An 18,090-nucleotide genomic window follows, 5' to 3' on the forward strand; every position below is an offset into this window, starting at 1 on the left:
CATGAACAAAGAAAGCCCAAATCCATGAAGTAAGGAAATCCGAATCCTTGCACTAAGGTAACCCGATTCCTTGCACTAAGGTTACCCGAATCCTTGCACTAAGGTTACCCGAATCTTTGCACTGAGGAATCCGTACATTTGGGTAACTGGAATCAATGCACTGAGGTAGTCCGAATCTTCGCACTAAGGTTACCCGAATCCTTGCACTAGAGTACCCGAATCTTTGCACTGAGGAATCCGTACATTTGGGTAACTGGAATCAATGCACTGAGGTAGTCCGAATCCTTGCACTACGGTAACCCGGCCTTTGAACTGTAGTAATGGCGAATTGTAGGTCAGATGACTTATATATTCTGCAGCTTGCCGTGCCCACATCAATACTGTATGGGCAGTAGGTACACACGGGTGTACATTGTATCTGTCAGGCCCGGGAAACAACTTACTCAGTGCACCAACACAAAGACCTTATCAGCACAATGAAAACGCAAAGCACAGCAGTTTACCTGTGGTGTAATAACAGGTAGGTGCTTTATGTTCCTTTTGACTGAATTTCATAAGTAATGCATTGCGTTGAATCAAAGCTTTATCAATTCAACGTTTGTAAGCGTGTTGCATTGAATTCACTGAGTGTCCTTAGGGTGAAATGTGTAGTTTCCACAGCAGTTGTGCTATGGAGCCTTTAACACCAAGGGACAATACGAATCCGTGTCTGTGTCTCAGTATGCATTGAGACAGCGGCTCGTAACTCAGAGCGTAAATGTGCCCACAGTAGTAATCCCGTGATATGTGTGTACCATGCTTTGAAAGTTACGATGCTGTCATCTTATGAAAGGGGTATCTATAAATCTTTTCATAGCCAGAGAATGTCATTCATCTGACTCACGTACGTTCGTTTACAAGATCCTTGTGGCGTCGCTGATTAACTTGACAATTATTTGCTGGTATGATGTGTAGATATGCGTGTGATGTGTGCATATCAGCTTATACAAATGTGACAGAGCATATCTGTGCTTGCAGGGGATAGATGCGCAACGTTCGGACGGAAATAGTTAATTAACCCTACCTGCAGGGAATATGCTGAGGTATGTATATTGGCTTGCACATAATCTTTTGCGATTAAACGTTTATTAGGTGTGTGAGATCACATCCAGTCGTAGTCTGTCGGAGTGAACCAGTGAATGACGCCAGTTAAGAGGTTGACTGGAATGAGTGTTGTTTATATGGCATCGCGGGCTTTATGCATGTAGAGTATGAGTACTATATGTCTAATGTCTTGCTACATAGCCGACATTGCTACGAGAAAGGCGACCTCTTAACCACTTAAAGCTGCAACAACAGGCAGGACATAGTTACATAGAGTCGCCCTGGCAAGTACACGGCAAGACGGAGACAGCCGTCAGTACGTGTAATGTCAGAGGTGACCAGAGTGCTGGTGTGGGGACGTTTTGTAAGTGGTCACCGTGCACACTTCTACAGTTTTAAAGGGACCCTAACCCTTGACTTATATTTTTTCGTGATATATAAAACTGATTCCTCATAATTTGTCAAGGGACGCAAATGATTAATCCTTTGGTTGTTGAGTGGAACATGTTATTCCTTTTCGGCACAGAGCTCAGGTTTCACTGGGTGCAGAGTCCTTGGGTGGGTGACTGTATTTAGCAGCTTGACTCAAGAGAGTTTCTAAGACTTCAGTCCAGTCTCATAAAGAAGCACGCGTGATACATGTGGTCTCACCTTAGGCAAGTGAGTTTGTTCAAAATTGCCTCTATTCACCCAGTAGAATATGGGTACCCGGTGGAATAAACCTGACTATAACCTTCTAGCGCCTAACAGGCAGGTTGGGTTACCCGGCGTAGTAACGTGTTGGTGCTTTGAGCATGCACAAGTGTGTAGAAATGGCCATTGTTATTATTTAAACCATTTCAAGATCATTTATTTATGATATTGCGCGTGCTTGCGTGTGTACGTGCATATTTCTGTGCCCGTCTGTGGTTGAGTGTGTGCAAATGTGTACGTACTTGTGTAGGTATAATTACTGTGTCGCTGTTGGGATGGACGGGTCTACCGTGAACTTGTCTTCCTTGTTGACATGCAAAGTATAGAGTTGTGCAATATTACGATAACAACAAATAGATCTGTGTGTGCAAGAGTAGACGTTGAAGAGAGTGAATGGGGTCAAAATTTAATGTTCACGACGTTGAATTGAGAGCTGAATTGAGCTGAGTTGAGTTTGACTTCTCATCGGCATTATCTCAGCCATATAGCGACGAGACCAAGTCTGCATACATGGACATTGCAAAGTGCTAAACTTAAATGAGTTGGGTTCTTAAAAATTAATTCATTTCTTTATTACTTACAAACAAATAGAAGACGTCATAGCACACAATTTACAAACAAGCAGTCCGCCGTTCACAGTGCAAAGTTACATTTTATGGTAGAGATCAATATCTCTCAAGGAGGAAGAAGGGGGAGTGAACAATAGTTTGAGATTTTAAATGCAGCGTTGTGTTAATGTCAAGCCAACACCGACGGGTGTTTATGCACGCTTCTGCCCACAAGTCAGACCAATGTACCAGTAACAAGCATAGTACAATATATAGAGAGTCAGAGTGCGCCATACATGGCCAGTCTGTGTTGTCGAACGGGTAGGCTAGAACAAGTGCTGAAGTATGTGCTAGCACAAGTGCTAGTGCAAGTGGTAGAACATCTGCTGGAGTAAGCACAAGGATAAGTGCTAAAGCAAATGGTAGGATAAGTGCTAAAGCGAATGTTAAGTTAGGTACTAAAGCAAATTCTACGATCAGTGCAAAAGAAAGTGTATGGTAAGTGCTAGGATAAAAGCTAAAGCAAGTACTAGGATAAATGCTAAATCAAGAGCTAGAACATTCGCTAAAGAGAGTGCTCGAACAACTGTTGATGAAAGTGCAACAATAAGTACTAAAGCAAGTGTTCACACATGTGCTAAAACAGGAGCATATAACCTGCTGTAGGAAGCGCTACACTTTCTTTAGCACAGCTAAAACAAGAGCACGTGTGAGCAAATACCTCACTTATGCAGGCTTATCCATTCACTCCGGGGCACAAGTATTTTTAAACAGTCTGGCTACTGTTACTTCAGTTACTACTATCCAGATCTTCGATGGCCCGGACGTCTACACCTGCACTTGGTATCGTCGAGTAAGTGAGTTAGGTTTCGCCGATTTTAGCAATATTCTTGCAAATATCATAGCGGGGACATCAGAAATTGGCTTCACACATTATACCCATATAGGGAATTGATCACGGATGTTCGGCGTGACGAGCGAACACTTTAACTATAAGGCTACTCCATCGCCCATATTGTCTTCGAGGTGGATAGTTCTGGACACACCTGACCCCATTAGTACTGGACCTGTATAGTCTGCTATAAAAAAACATTCATATGAAAACATTCATAAAAGAATCTCGCCAAGCTGTTGCTGGAAAAATGCTAAAAGCGACGTAAAACCATATTCACACACTCAGTACAAAAGTATCAATCTTGAAACGTCAAAGAATAATGTCCTTTTGTCTGGTAAGACAAGTGCACTCGACCAATTGTATTTGGAAACAGTGAAAGGTTTCAGGTCGGTTTATATCAAGTTAGCTGATTCAAAATGAGGGCTTCCGCCAAAGTGACAACACCAATGCTGGTTCTAAATCGACGCCCAAAAGTATACATAAGATCAGCAGAGTTTACCTGTTGTCATGGTTACAGCACTGCCACAGTGCAAACAATTAATTTCATCGTTTCTTAGGCACATCAGTATAACTGGTGAGTGAGTGAGTGAGTTTTACGCCGCTTCTCAATATTCTAGCCAGAATATGAGCTTCATACATTGCACCCATGTAAGGAATCGAACAAGTGCCTTCGGCGTGACGAGCAAACTACGTGACATGGGTCAAGTGACCAAGACAAGGTCGTAAATTTCACAGTGGGCAATTCAAATCTACTACTGATACCAGAGAACACCGATACAGTAATGGTCGGGCGAATTTCAACGCCTTCGGTCAAAAATCTGTTTCCGGCAACTCTTCTGAATGGTTTCTCGTTCCGTGAAACCAGGGACCCTTTCAAAAATTATATGGGTGGCAATTACTAGCACCTGGGTGGGCTTGCGACGCTTCAGAGACGACAGTGAACGTCGTTGGCTTGTAGTGGTGAGCAACGATTCAGAGACAACAGTGAACATCGTTGCCTTGTAGTGGTGAGCATTATATGCTAGGGAATAATCTGTGTTGGACGCTTGTGTCATGTCGTGGGGTGGTTTCTTATATGACAGTCAAACAGACTTGGACAATTGTGAAAGGACACGTGACTGACGAGCAATAGCATTATATACGTTCTGTCTATTTTTACACCTTTTTTCTCATTCGCTAGGGATGGCATAGGGCCCAGTTGATTTTGGTGACCTTCACATTTTCAAGGTCACACTGGCACGTTGAAGATTTCAGCATGTTCACCTGCGTGGTTAACTTGTCACCATGCTATCTCAAGAACCGGCCACTGTATTCTCTTCATTTTTGAACCAAGCTTCATCTACAGATGGCGTAAGGCCTAATTGATTTTGGTGACCTTCACGTAATTTTCAGCGTCACTGCGACACTGTGAAGGGTTCAGCGCGGAGTTTGATTTGATGATTTGCGGCGTGAAATAATGTCTACTTCGGGACAATGCTTGTTGTTTTTAATTTCACTTGATGCACGCTTCTGAAGTCTTCACTTGAAGACTTCGAGATCATAGAGGTAGAGAGCCAGTGCTCTTCCACTGTTTATGGTTCCCTTGCACCGAGACTCAATACAACGCCAATATGATGTGTCTTTCTGTTGGTCTTGAATCTGTAGTCATCGTAGCTGATGCTTCTTCTAATACGTTTGTCATCTTTAGCAATTGCTAACGGTACTGAGGCCATTTATTTATGTATATCCTCCTGTGGGAGTGCTTTCTCTGGCGGGAATCCAATACCAGCTAACATGTCCAAGTTATAGGTAGCGTACTAAATTTCTGAAATAGCAAATAACTCAATTTAAGATTTTAAAGGATTAGAGAAATTCAGAACAAATCTTGACCTGCTTCCTTTTGCATGGCAAGGAATGTCGAGCAGAAGTGAAAATAATGTTAAGATAACGAGACAGACCAATACCCCATATAGTTCAGGCTGGATTGTGAGACAGACTAATACCCCATATGGTTCAGGGTGGATTGTGAGACAGACTGATGGTACCCCATATGGTTCGGGGTGGGTTGTGAGACAGACTAATACCCCATATGGTTCAGGGTGGATTGTGAGACAGACTAATACCCCATATGGTTCAGGGTGGATTGTGAGACAAACTAATACCCCATATGGTTCAGGGTGGATTGTGAGACAGACTAATACCCCATATGGTTCAGGGTTGACTGAGAGACAAACTAATACCCCATATGGTTCAAGGTGGACTGAGAGACAAACTAATACCCCATATGGTTCAGGTGGACTGTGAGACAGACTAATACCCCATATGGTTCAGGTGGACTGTGAGACAGACTAATAACCCATATGGTTCAAGGTGGACTGTGAGACAAACTAATACCCCATATGGTTCAGGGTGGACTGTGAGACAAACTAATATCAAATATGGTTTAGGGGGGGACTGTGAGACAGACTAATATCCCATATGGTTCAGGGTGGACTGTGAGACAAACTAATACCCCATATGGTTCAGGTGGACTGTGAGACAGACTAATACGCCAAATTATTCAGGGTGGACTGTGAGACAGACTAATACCAGATGCTGATTCATGCCCCTGAAGTTGATTTATCGTCATTTATAGTGACTTCACATTCACAATAGGTTCAGCAGTTCCCTTTTATTTTATCGCTAGTATACGTATTAATTTCAATTTTATGTAAATATGCCGCAAGCTCTTAATTAATACACCCTGGTCTAATATACAGACTTTTGGAAAAGTAATTAATTGTACATTTATTAGATTGGAAGTTTCTCTATTATATTGCATCTGCATGCAAATTGTCTTGAACTGATTTTAATGGTTGGTGCCACATAGTGTTTGGCTGGTTATTGAGTTAATGTATAACAAAACTTCAGTTCTATCACGTGATGTTTTCATCAGATGAATGACAAAATATCCAATAAATACTCACTCCTTCAACGTGGAACCTTAATTATTTACCCAACATACAGACCCAAGAAGATTTCAGTACAAATCAGGATCCCTGTAATGTTTGTTACACGATCCGACTATAGTATCGACCTGGTGGTTAATGGTTGCAACTACCAGAGAGACTACACCAGTCATAGCTAGATTATCCCTGCAGCTTCACAAACCAGTCTAAGTAAACTTAGTCTCAGTACTTTTCGTTACATTCCACTACTGTAGTGGAGCGTAATGACAAAGTACTAAGAGTGTAATGACAAAGTACTAAGAGTGTAATGACAAAGTACTAAGAGTGTAATGACAAAGTACTAAGAGTGTAATGACAAAGTACTAAGGCTAAGTTTAGTTAGACTGTTACACAAACATACTAGTGTAAACTACTGTTGTGTATGAGTTGATCCAACATTGACGGGACACCGATTGATGAACATTGGCTGACTCACACATTGATTAAAGATTTGTTTTAATCAGCTTAATGTTTATATTTATGGCTTGTTTTCATTACTACCGATAGTAATAAAACGATCAACTAATTGATCCCTACAGATTTTATTGTATTATAATGTTAGGAGGAAAGACTAGTTGGTAATGACAGGTGTTGAGTTTAAAGGTTTTTTACGGGATCATCAAAGTCTCCTGGTACTTTTGATTACACTGCCATTAAGAACATCAAAGCAAACCACATCAACTAAACACATGACAAGTCTGGAATTCTACAGAAAGAATACTACTTCTGACTCTCCGGCTTCTTTATTCGTATTCTGTATGTCTACTCATTTATGTGTATAATCTAAATATTCACTTATGTTGTTAGGTATTTACCTTGACAACCGTTGTTTTGAAGCTATGCTCATCAACCCTTCACAAATATAACTGGAGTTGAACTTATATGTATTCTTTCAATACAATGTAAAAGAACTCTGACAGCTTAAACGGTTTTAACAGTACTGTCAACTGAAAAATAGCATTTTCGTTCATTTTCACATGCTATGCTAGGTCAGTTTCGTAGTATTTTCATCAATGGCTAATTAAGGAAAAATATTGTAAGCAGAAATGATTTCTGTGTTACATGACATTTCACAACGCCAAATAAAGAGAAAGACAAAATTGCAAGTGAATATGAAATTTTGGACTTATCCGCCTCTTGCATGATTCTCACTTGAAATGCTACTTAAAATGTTTCATTCATGCATGCACATAAGTCATAATCTGTGTAGCCATCTGCACGGCTGGCATACTCCTGAACTTGGGGATGATCGATCATTTACATGTGGAATATAAGCTGTAGCTGACAAAATGGACCATAGACCAACTGGATCAGACTTTCTAAAGAGGTATTTTATTCCAGTACGTACACAGACAGCACAACAAATCATTGTATGGCTCGCTGTTATCAGCTCAACGAATATACAGCCTCTTGTTAGTTGAGCGACCTTGACCCCGCGACCTCGGTCATATGACACCTCCCCCGACCATGACGTCACATATTCTCTGTTGACATTTTGTACCGCCATCTTTAGGTCTAGAGCCGGATAATACGACAAAAGTTCGTCCTTTTATTGGAAATGTTGGGGTTTATCTTTGTCCCGGGAGGGACGGGGAGACCTTGACGTTTGAAATTTTCCTTTGGACTATACGAATTCCACAGATTTTTCATTACCAGGTAATATATTAGGCTATACATTAGTGATTCCATGCCTGCCAAGTGGCATATCCCTGAGTCAGTAAAATGCGAATGATTGTGGCCATGTTTTCATATTCCAGCGATAGAATTGTATCCACCCGTCTCTTAGTTATCAGTGGACGTGGCAGCTGAATGTATGTGCTTGCGATAGACGTGCGAGAAACCTAAAATTGTTGCGTACTTTTGTGTTGGGGTCAGCTTGTTGGTTGTTACTGCTTATTGACGCATGACGCAAGCGTCAGTATCGGACAATGTTTACTCCAGAGTTTCATCTGTCAAAGTCGAAAGGGTCAGTTACATGTTTTGCTGTTCGACTGAAATATGCTTCCCGTTAGTTGCAGCGGAGGCTAAAGAGTAACCATTATCTTCGAAAAGTAGAAATCAAGATTTCATCAGGAAAGATATTAAGCGAGACAGTTTGGCCTGAATTACTTTATCACTTTCGCTTTTGCAGGCATAAACATTTGTACCTGTGATAGTGACACCTTAGGTCGCTGTTTTGTCAGCATGAATCGGTGGAAATAATTCTTTTCAAATTCACTGTATTAGCAATACGTCTGTCTTTAATTGTCAGGTTATTTTTCACTTCAAGTGACATTTGCTTTGATGCTTTGATCTAATCATGTAGGTGATACAAGTACATTTTACCTTTCAACTATAAAAGATTAAAATGTATTTAGGCATTTGAAAATGACAAAAAGAAAAATGATACTGTGTCCATGTACTGAAACTTTGCCAAACCTTTGTGAATCAACATAACCAAATTTGGTTCCATGTTGTGACATTTTAAACAGGTTTTTCTGCAACTGTATGGTATTTGAATAGATTTATTTGCAATATGTGGTAAGTGATATGTTGATCTCACTAGACTAAAAGGTATTTTTGTAATGATATCATATTGAGTTTCAGACTACAGCCAAAAGCCCCAGACCAGTCAAGAATCCTTTAGAATCTTACAAATTTACTGTCATATCACCTCCTCACTATCACCATCACTAATTTATCATAGTTTATCATACAAACTAAGAATAAGGTACATTGGGTTGTTTGTTGTTTAATGCCACTTCCAGCAGTGCAGCAGCGGTCTGTAAATATTCTGGACCAGACAATCCAGTGAGTGGTTGTTTCAAGTTGATTCCATTCATCAGTACTAGGAGAGAGTCTTGACTAGGTCGTGACGGACAGCTTTGTCTTGTCATGTTCTTGGATGCCTGGCTGTACACATTGTGCTTCATTGGAGGACAGCTGTCATTAGGGCTGGTCGTAATAATTATGTATAAAATATTGACAGAGAATCAATAACTATCGGAGAAGTAACGAAATCCTGGCAGAAGAGATTTTTTTATAATGCAAACTTCAGTAAGAAATAATTATGAGACATGTCATTCCCATTACTGTTGCAAAAAACATTCTTTAGTCAAAGACGTATATTCATGAGTATGCGTCTTTGCTGTAGTTGTTTAATCTTTTTCACATGGATGTCTTTTGTCATTTCTTTGGTCAGTAGTAAGTAATATGACTGCTTTGAAGTCATATTTGTAGTTCTATGATTAGGTTACCAGGGCAGAAATGACTCCATTCTTTTTGTATTTTGACAATAGGTTGTAATACCGTGAATCTGTTTGAAAGTCTTGTCTGCTGTAGCTATGAATTAGTATTTTCATAACTGAATTTTTTTACAGTAGTATATATAATATTTGATTGATAACTTGGTAAGCATGTCATTGATAGTGTGGATTTGTTTTACTCAAGCTTGTAATTGTTGATTTGAATATTGGAATTATGCCATGGAAACAATACTCTTCACCTTATATTACGTTGACTGAGTAATAAGCCCCCAGTCCCCTACACAGATTTTGACATGTCATATCTAGGCACAAGAATGTTCCCTGTGGAATGTTACACAAAACTATCTGAGCATTCAAACAGTTCCAGCAGTGGCCTGAGTGCAGCCTTGTTAGTATAGTGTTAAATTAATGTAACTGTGTTTTCATTCATTTCATATTTGATTAACTTACAATAACTGTTTTGCAAAATTGTAGATCTTGATCTAACCATGTTAAAACTCATAGATGGAAGATTTTACCGTGACATACAACTCAGTAGACAAGAAATTGTGTGGGTCCTTCTTAGTAATGTGAGAAAGTCATGAAAATCCAGTAATGTGTTGAAATGGTGTATTTCAGTATACGTTCAGATAATTAATTTAGAGCCTAGAATGAATAAGTGATCATGTAGACAGTGGTAACAATTGACTAGTGAAACAGCAGACACAGCTAACTACTAATACAATACTAATTGTTTGATTGGCATTCTAGAAGTTATTGAATAAATAATGAAGCATATGAATTAATGGATAACTCTGTAGGTAAGCTGTCGGTATATTTGTGCTGCTCTCCGGACATGGTGTAACTGTGTTTCAGGTTTCTGCATCCATTTGTGTGTATGACTATGAGACTCGCATTTGTGCGTCACATAAAACCCTGTATGTTACTCTTGTTTTTCTGCTGTCTGAGTTAGTCCATTGGGTGAGTCTTTACAGTGTGGACACAGAAATCTACTGATCGATATTTTAAGCAAAGGTCAGTGAGGTGAGGATACAATGACTTGCACAGTTGCAATCAACCGAATTGCCATCACCACCCAATCCATTTCATCACATCTTGCATAAGTATAGGGTACTTGTTCTAACTCAGAATCTTAATGTAGGCTCTATAGCCGAAATGTTTTACCTAAATGACATGATGCTTTGCTTGCAATAGATATCACAAAACATCTTTCCACAAAATGATCTGATCAGGATATTCAGAAGGTGAATATGCATGCATTTTCCAAATAATTAAATTTTCGTTGTGTCCATTGTACAGTAGAAGCTGTCAAAACCAGCATCTGTCCAATTCGGCAAGTTGTCAACACCGGTATAAAATCTCAGCCCCCATCCATGGCTTGTACATTTACCATCTGCTCTACAATCCAGCACTTTGTCTAAACCAGATTATTTCTTCAGTCCCAGTGAGTGCCGGTTTAGACATCTTCCACTGTAGTTCCTGGATTTTAATTAGCTGAATATATCATGTGTTTGCATTCTTGTCTAAAAGGTCTAAAGAATCTAGCCATGCACACCAAAACAGACTACTTTTACCACTATGGATTGTCAGAGAATTGCTTTTTCAATCAAGAGAATTCCATTTCTGTTTACATTTAGCATCCTGCACAGGACATTTGAACAATATGCAAACATATTCAGGAGAGACTCCCTATTTGTTTGATGCATGTCATTGCGAAGATTGGTGCTCCTAATAACAATCACAGGAATGTATAGAAGGCCTGATTTTCAACACTTCTTTTGTGTATCTGCAATATGGCATTAAATATGATAAGCAACAGTTGTCAATCAGCTTCCAATGTTGTCCATGGACATGCCAGTCAGTACTATAGAGGGGCGGTGTTATAGCTTAGTGGGTAAAGTCTTTGCCTGTCACGCTACAGTTCCTCACATAAGTACAATGTGTGAAGCCCATTTCTGGTGTCCCCTGGTGTGACATTGCTAGAATATTGCTAATAGTGATGTAAAACTAAACTCACTCACTCACTGAACTATGGTTTTGAGTTGTTTGGATATTTCACTATTCAGACCATTTAGATGTCAATATTCCTGCTAGATGAAAGGCTTTTGCATGAAAACTTGTGATGAGAATTTAATGCTTGTGACATCAGATACACATGTAAGTTTTAAGGCCAATTGTGAGTGGCATTCCAACACTATATTGATGAACAAGGTAAACTGGATTGTTAACATCTGACAATGTGCCACACCCTAATCTTGCCATGTTAAGGATATCAAAGATGAATTGGTGTATGACAGGTCTGTCTCAGTCTGTGAACCGCAGCATTTTCCCATCCACCCTGCCTTTTCTGCTATATGAAAGCTGTCAGTGAAGCAACTGGTGAAAGATTTAGTATCAAACTCTCTTTCACTTATTGGATGCCAAATCATTATCTTGTTCAATAAAAATTATATTACATAGAAGGTCATTTAGTGTACTCTACATATGACAGGGTTTTTCGATTGTTTAACAATGTTTTATGCAAAGTTTCTGGTGTACTCTGCCGTGATATTGCTGGAATATTGTTAAAAGTTTCATAGAACTAAACTCCCTCACTTTTCTCCCACATGTAAAGCATGATTTGGTAATACCATACTGTGTAGCTCATTCTGATTGTACTGTTATCAGGTTGTGACTCAGATGTTTATGATTACCAGCTGAGATTTGATACCAGGTAAACATTGTCAACACTGAGAGGCCAGGGAGTTAGGTCAGGTCACATGAAGCGTATGCCAACTCACATGGGGGAGATATAAATAGTCAGACAGTGTTTACAAACATTGGCGTATTTATAAATGCTGACTTCACTCCTATGTTCTGCTTTGTAGCTTCAATTCTTTTGGTGTCTTGAATCATAATCATGTTGGCTTCAGTGAAGCATATATTTGGGCATGCATGCATAATACCAATGTTATAAGTGGCTCCTGATTTATGGGTTTATTTTTTCTCTTCTTATTTTCTGCGGGTTTTTACCCAGCTATAGATAATGCTGAATAGAAGACGCTATGTTTTACGTGGTGGTCATTTCAAGACATAATTTGATGATTAAAAATACACCTGTGTAATCAGAGAAGAAAACATAGGTAATATATGTGGAGACATGTAACAACTAAAGTGACCATGTGGTGAAAATGTATCCTAAATAAACATGATCCTGATGATTACTTGGCTTAAGAATAAGCACTTATATATCAGAAGACAGGGGTGGATATTACAACCCAATAAAGCACAACTCAGGGTAGCTAGTTTGGTTTCAACTGCTTGTGTGAGTATATGGTGATGGGTTAAGTTAAACAGGTCTAGTTATTGGCTTTCAGTATCCATTTAAATACAGGTGAGTTTCTGTTACTAAAGAGAAAGTACGGCTACTGTCTTACAGTGATTGGGAAAGAGAACTTCAACAATGGGCCATTTTCAGGATTATTAGCCATTTTCTGAATTCAGAATGGGTCATTACCATTGTATCAATAGTAAACTTCAATAATTTAATGGGCCATTTTTCATTAAAATGTGCAAAATGGCCCATGGCCCCTGCCTTTCCCAATCCCTAGTCTTAGTCCTTCATATAAGATATGAACTGGCAGTTTCAGATGTACTGGAACTTCTTTTTATGTGACTTTTGGATGTGAGTGTGAATGGATTATTCTTAACTTTGGGGAGTTGGGATGCAGTGTGATGGGGGAACTGTACTTACGTAGATAGCACACTAATATTATTTCTTACATTTTAAATGTGATTGTCAGTCTGTTGATTGTTTCTGCGTTATCATAAGTAGTACACATGGTACAAGTAGTATGGTTACAGGTTGGGGTTTTTATTATTGGTTTTTGGTTTCATGATTGTTTCAACTGATCAATCTCCAGTTAGTGTCTGTTTTCCTATTTTGTATGTTTCCTTGAGCAATTTTATAACAGATTTGTATATTTCTGTTTGAATGAATGTATATGTGATCTGAGGAAATCACTGATGAATGTCAAAGGAATAATTGATCATTTTCAATAATTATTTGTTATGATATGGCATTTTTCTCCAAAATCAGTAAATTCATTGTGAACCTTTACAATCAGTCATTGCAAATTGTTGGTCCCGAAGGTTTATAATAAGTTTAGGAAATACTTGTTTCTGCTTGGCCAGTCAAATGTGTCCAGTCTGTACCTGAGATTGAAACAGCTTGCAAAAAGCATATATTATTTGGAAGTTTAACATGTTTTCACTAATTTCAGACAATCAAATTTAAACACATGCCACATATGTAATGACAAATGACACATATTGTTCTCAAACTATGACATTGATCCTTTTTCTTCCCTTTCTGCTTGAATATCACCTCTGTTTTTACGTGAAGTAGGTTTTAAGAACTGAATAAAGTTTAGAACAAAATGTTCATTATGCCTTTCACAGGTGTAAGCATTTTGAAGGTGAATAGAAAAGGGTTCATTTTAGTAAAGCTTTTTTCTGAAGTACAAGTAAGATGCTTCTGTGATCTTACTAACCTGTGTTAAGTTTGAATATGTGTGTGTCTGTCTATTACTCTAGCTCACCTAGCCAGTAAATCAATATTACAAACAGTATGACTCAACAGATGAAGCTGAAAGCTGATGATGTCACATGACCATCATTTCGACATCTTCATTTTCTACTGGGAAGTGAATATGGAACAATTTCTAACATTTTAATGTAAATGCAACACAACACTGATTTATGAAGCATAGAATTCTGAATTTAGTTTGTTTTATTTAAGGTGTCCCTTGGGCAAATTTTAATAGTGAAATTAGTAATAGCTCTCTTCAGCTGATTATTATGACATGGTTGAAATAGCTAATTGTGATGTGACTAGAGCATGTTATTGCAAACAATATGTAAATTGATAATCAAAGCTCAGTAATCGATCACTAATCAATTATAATCGTAAACCCAAACACAAAACTTACATGGGCAATCACGGGACACAGTTATGACATTGTGCAAACTGCCAAAGGCAACAGGCATGGATTAATACTTGACAACAAAGGTTATTTCCTTGCTCATATCTGTGTGTTCAGTATGTTCATCGTGTGGGTTATCGATGCGTCAAACAATCAATAACCAAATGTACAACCATAAAACATGTTAGTAAATGTAAAGGTTATTTCCTCGCTCATATCTGTGTGTTCAGTATGTTCATCGTGTGGGTTTTCGATGCATCAGACAATCAATAATCACATGTACAACTTTAAAACCTGTTACAAAATTATAAAAGACAGCTTTCTCTTAACAGGAAAAACACCAACCCTGAATTAGCATGATTAGAATATTGAGTATGTCAGTGACAAACATAACAATAAAAATTTAATTTGATATTTCATTTTTTATAAAGATCAGTTAGTCTCATGAGAACATTAATAATCATTGACACATGCAAGATAGATTGATTATTGCATCAATCGCTCCATTGCTAGATTTGACATTTGACAGAACTATAATAGAAGTAGAGAGACAAAGCACTATATATATACTTGCCACACTATAAAGCTTTGAAGTTGAATCTTAGACTAACATGTAGTCTCTGAAGTTAAGATATTTAACTTTTAAAAACATGGTAATTTTTGTTTATAAAGTATATTTACAAGAAGCCCTGAGACCCTTCCTGAAACTACAGTTTTTTTCTTTTGCCAAACATTAGAGTCTTGCATGGACTCTGTTGGAATTATATATTCCAGGGTCTGTATGACAAACTGAATACTGATAAGTAGATGTTGTTCAACTCCATATAACATCTGTGACTGTGTTATATTGTCAGGTGGTTGTAAGTTTACACTAGGTATTTTGTGATATACTTCCGTTTTAATAATGTATCAATAAGTCGGCATGATGCATTGAGCATGTTAACCAGGGGTTTAATACTGTATTCCACACTGACCATTAGGTGGTTTTATGTCCGGTGTAGTGAATGCTGCAAGTGTAGTCAATGCTGTGTGTGAATGGTGTGTTGAGTCATACTACTTCAAGTGTCTCTAGGTCCTTTGTTGTCATGCAAGTGCTATACAGATAACAGCATGTGTGGATAGATAGATCATCTTGTTTCCCTGGGTCTCCTTGAAATTTCATTTTGCAGTTGTAAGCTGTTTGGATTCAGTATTCCCACAGGCCTTGGCATGGTTTCTGTCAGTTAAATGTTGCATCTGTGTTTTCATTTTGTGGCTTAACTTTGATAGCTCAGGTAAATGTATCCTGCAAGTATGAAATCTTTGTGCAGTTCCATAAACTCTTCTGTGAGATAATTAGTACACTGAGTTTGAATGTTTTGGGGCTGACTAAGTTCATGGACTGCTGACAATTTATGGCCTGGGTGGTGGTGTCACATTGCACCCCTCCATGGTGAATCACATATAACAACTAGTTTGTCAGGCCTGCATTCATCAGTTATATTTCTCAGTGATATAGCTCTGAGGGGGGTGAGTTTGGCTGGAAGCCCCATTCACTAGGGTTTCTTGTTGCGTGATGTCTTGTTTATATTTACCAGTATATTTATGTGTGTTCTACACTTACACACCAAAAGAAATAATTGATGTTACCCTGCCTGTCACTAAACATGATCAAGACAATTTTTGATAAGCCGCAATACAACTGGGCTGACTTGCACAAAGCGATCTTAGTGCTACAATGATTGTAACTCCCATTCTTCAACATAGGCTTAAGACAGTCGTAGCGCTAAGATTGCTTTGTGCAAGTGGGCCCTGACCCTCAATTCGATTCTTCGTGTAAGTGAAAGTATCAGATTTTATTTAACTCCCAGAGTTTGTTAAATAAGACATATCACTCTGAAAGCTTTTTCCAAGATTTGATTAGCGAATCAGCAATGTATATGATGTAACCTTTCTCAAACAAACAAAATATGATGTTGAAACACAGAACAGCACTTATGACTTTCTTGTACCCATGTCAAGGATGATAAAAGTAAATAAGGTCAAAATTTCGAAAGTCAAACTTGTACTGAGTGCTCTCAAAATTGGTAATCAGAGCAGGTCACAAATGTAAATGAGGTGAAACCCATTGTTACTTGGCAATGTTTACTTCCCATCTTCAATCATTACATTTTGCCTTATTTCGGCACTTGAAACTGCTTGAGTTTGTGTCAAAATAATGTTCTGGCTGTGTGGAAATAATTTAAGTAGATATTCAACTATTGAATCAAAATAGTGATAATGGTGATGGAAAATCTAAACTTAAGTGCCAGATTTGTTTTTCGATAAATGAAACTGAATTGTTGCAGGCCAACTTGGTCAGATTCTGGCATCCATATTTACGTACAACATGGTGTCTCATTGGTCTTGAACATATGTGGTCAAGTCTGAACATATACAAGAAGCAAGTGTCAGGTTTAAGGGAATGCTCCTTTTGCATTTAATTTACATATACTAGCAAAAACACATTCCACTGGCCTCCTTTATGTTAAATAGAGTGACGGGAACCACATCAATGTCAGACTGAAAGTAGGTCAAGGTAAATCTCAAGCACTGTATACCTGAGGCATAACCGCTTACTCATCCAAATAATTATAACATATTACAGCACATCCCAAAACCTCCTTACATAAGGATATCTGTAGCATAAGACAGCTTTTTGAGCTACTAACTAAATTTCAACTATGCTGCATTAAGTATGTTGAGAGGGGACTCAGTCTCTACAAGCTTGTATGGGCAACAAGGAATAATCAGTAAGCTCAGGATGACATGTAAAGTGACAGGTTTTTTTTATCTGTCTCCTGATTTATTTTTTGTTTTCTGTTCAAATTGTTAGAAAGAATTTGTCAGTTTCAAGCAAGAAAATATCCCTTGTCATAGTCTTATAAAAATGCTGATACATACGCTGTGTATAAAGTAATTGGCCCGTAGCGAGTAAGCGAGTTTTTTAATTTTACACCATACTTTGCTATATTCCAGCTATATGGTGGCAGTGGGTAAATTAATCAGTCTTGACCGGTAGTCCAGTGTAATTAGTCCACAGCTCTCAGGACAAAATAAAACTTTTGACCAGATTTCCTCGTTTCTGTTTTTGTTTGTCTGGTTGGTGTTTGATTTGGTTGTTGGTAATTTTGAGGGTTTTATTTAAGCGTGTATTCACTTAGGTTTTGTGGTAAATATCTGATATACATGGGAAAACACTCTGGGATTCACATCAACTCACAAACATGGTAGTCCAGGTATACCTCAGTTTTTTGTTTATGGACCTTATGGACAATATGAGGGTCCTGTGAAGTAACAGTGTAGAGAACTGTACCTGTTGCTAATGTCTTTATAGCCTGGAATGAATCATTGATTATGTGTGCTGATGGATGAAATGATACATGTAACTGCTTTGAAAGAAACAACCAAACATTTAGCAAAGTCACAGATATGTTGTAGGTAGAGTGAATATTATTTTGCATCCCTCTTGATGCAATGAATTGTTTTTCTACATCCATTCTGTGATTAAAGCACAGTCACTCATCATGCAACACCTTGATACTGTCAGTGTCAAACTTTTGCCAAATGACTTCTGTTCAAATGGTACGTTTCGATAGGAGTCGATAAAATCATGGAGTAGTCCCGAGGCTATCATCCATGTGATTGTTTTGTTGTCACGTCTATAAATATGTTGAT

General features: G+C 38.3%; 1 protein-coding gene across 1 annotated transcript in view; it reads left to right on the forward strand.

Moving 5' to 3' along the window:
* Positions 1-7,622: 7,622 nt before the first annotated feature.
* LOC137297977 (myotubularin-related protein 3-like) overlaps positions 7,623-18,090 on the forward strand; it is a 37,545-nt gene continuing 27,077 nt past the window's right edge. Inside the window, exon 1 of the mRNA XM_067829989.1 lies at positions 7,623-7,841. The gene's annotated coding sequence lies outside the window, so the exon portion shown is untranslated. The remainder of the gene's footprint in view (positions 7,842-18,090) is intronic.

This window comes from Haliotis asinina, chromosome 1 (assembly GCF_037392515.1).
Source record: "Haliotis asinina isolate JCU_RB_2024 chromosome 1, JCU_Hal_asi_v2, whole genome shotgun sequence".
Lineage (NCBI taxonomy): Eukaryota > Metazoa > Mollusca > Gastropoda > Lepetellida > Haliotidae > Haliotis > Haliotis asinina.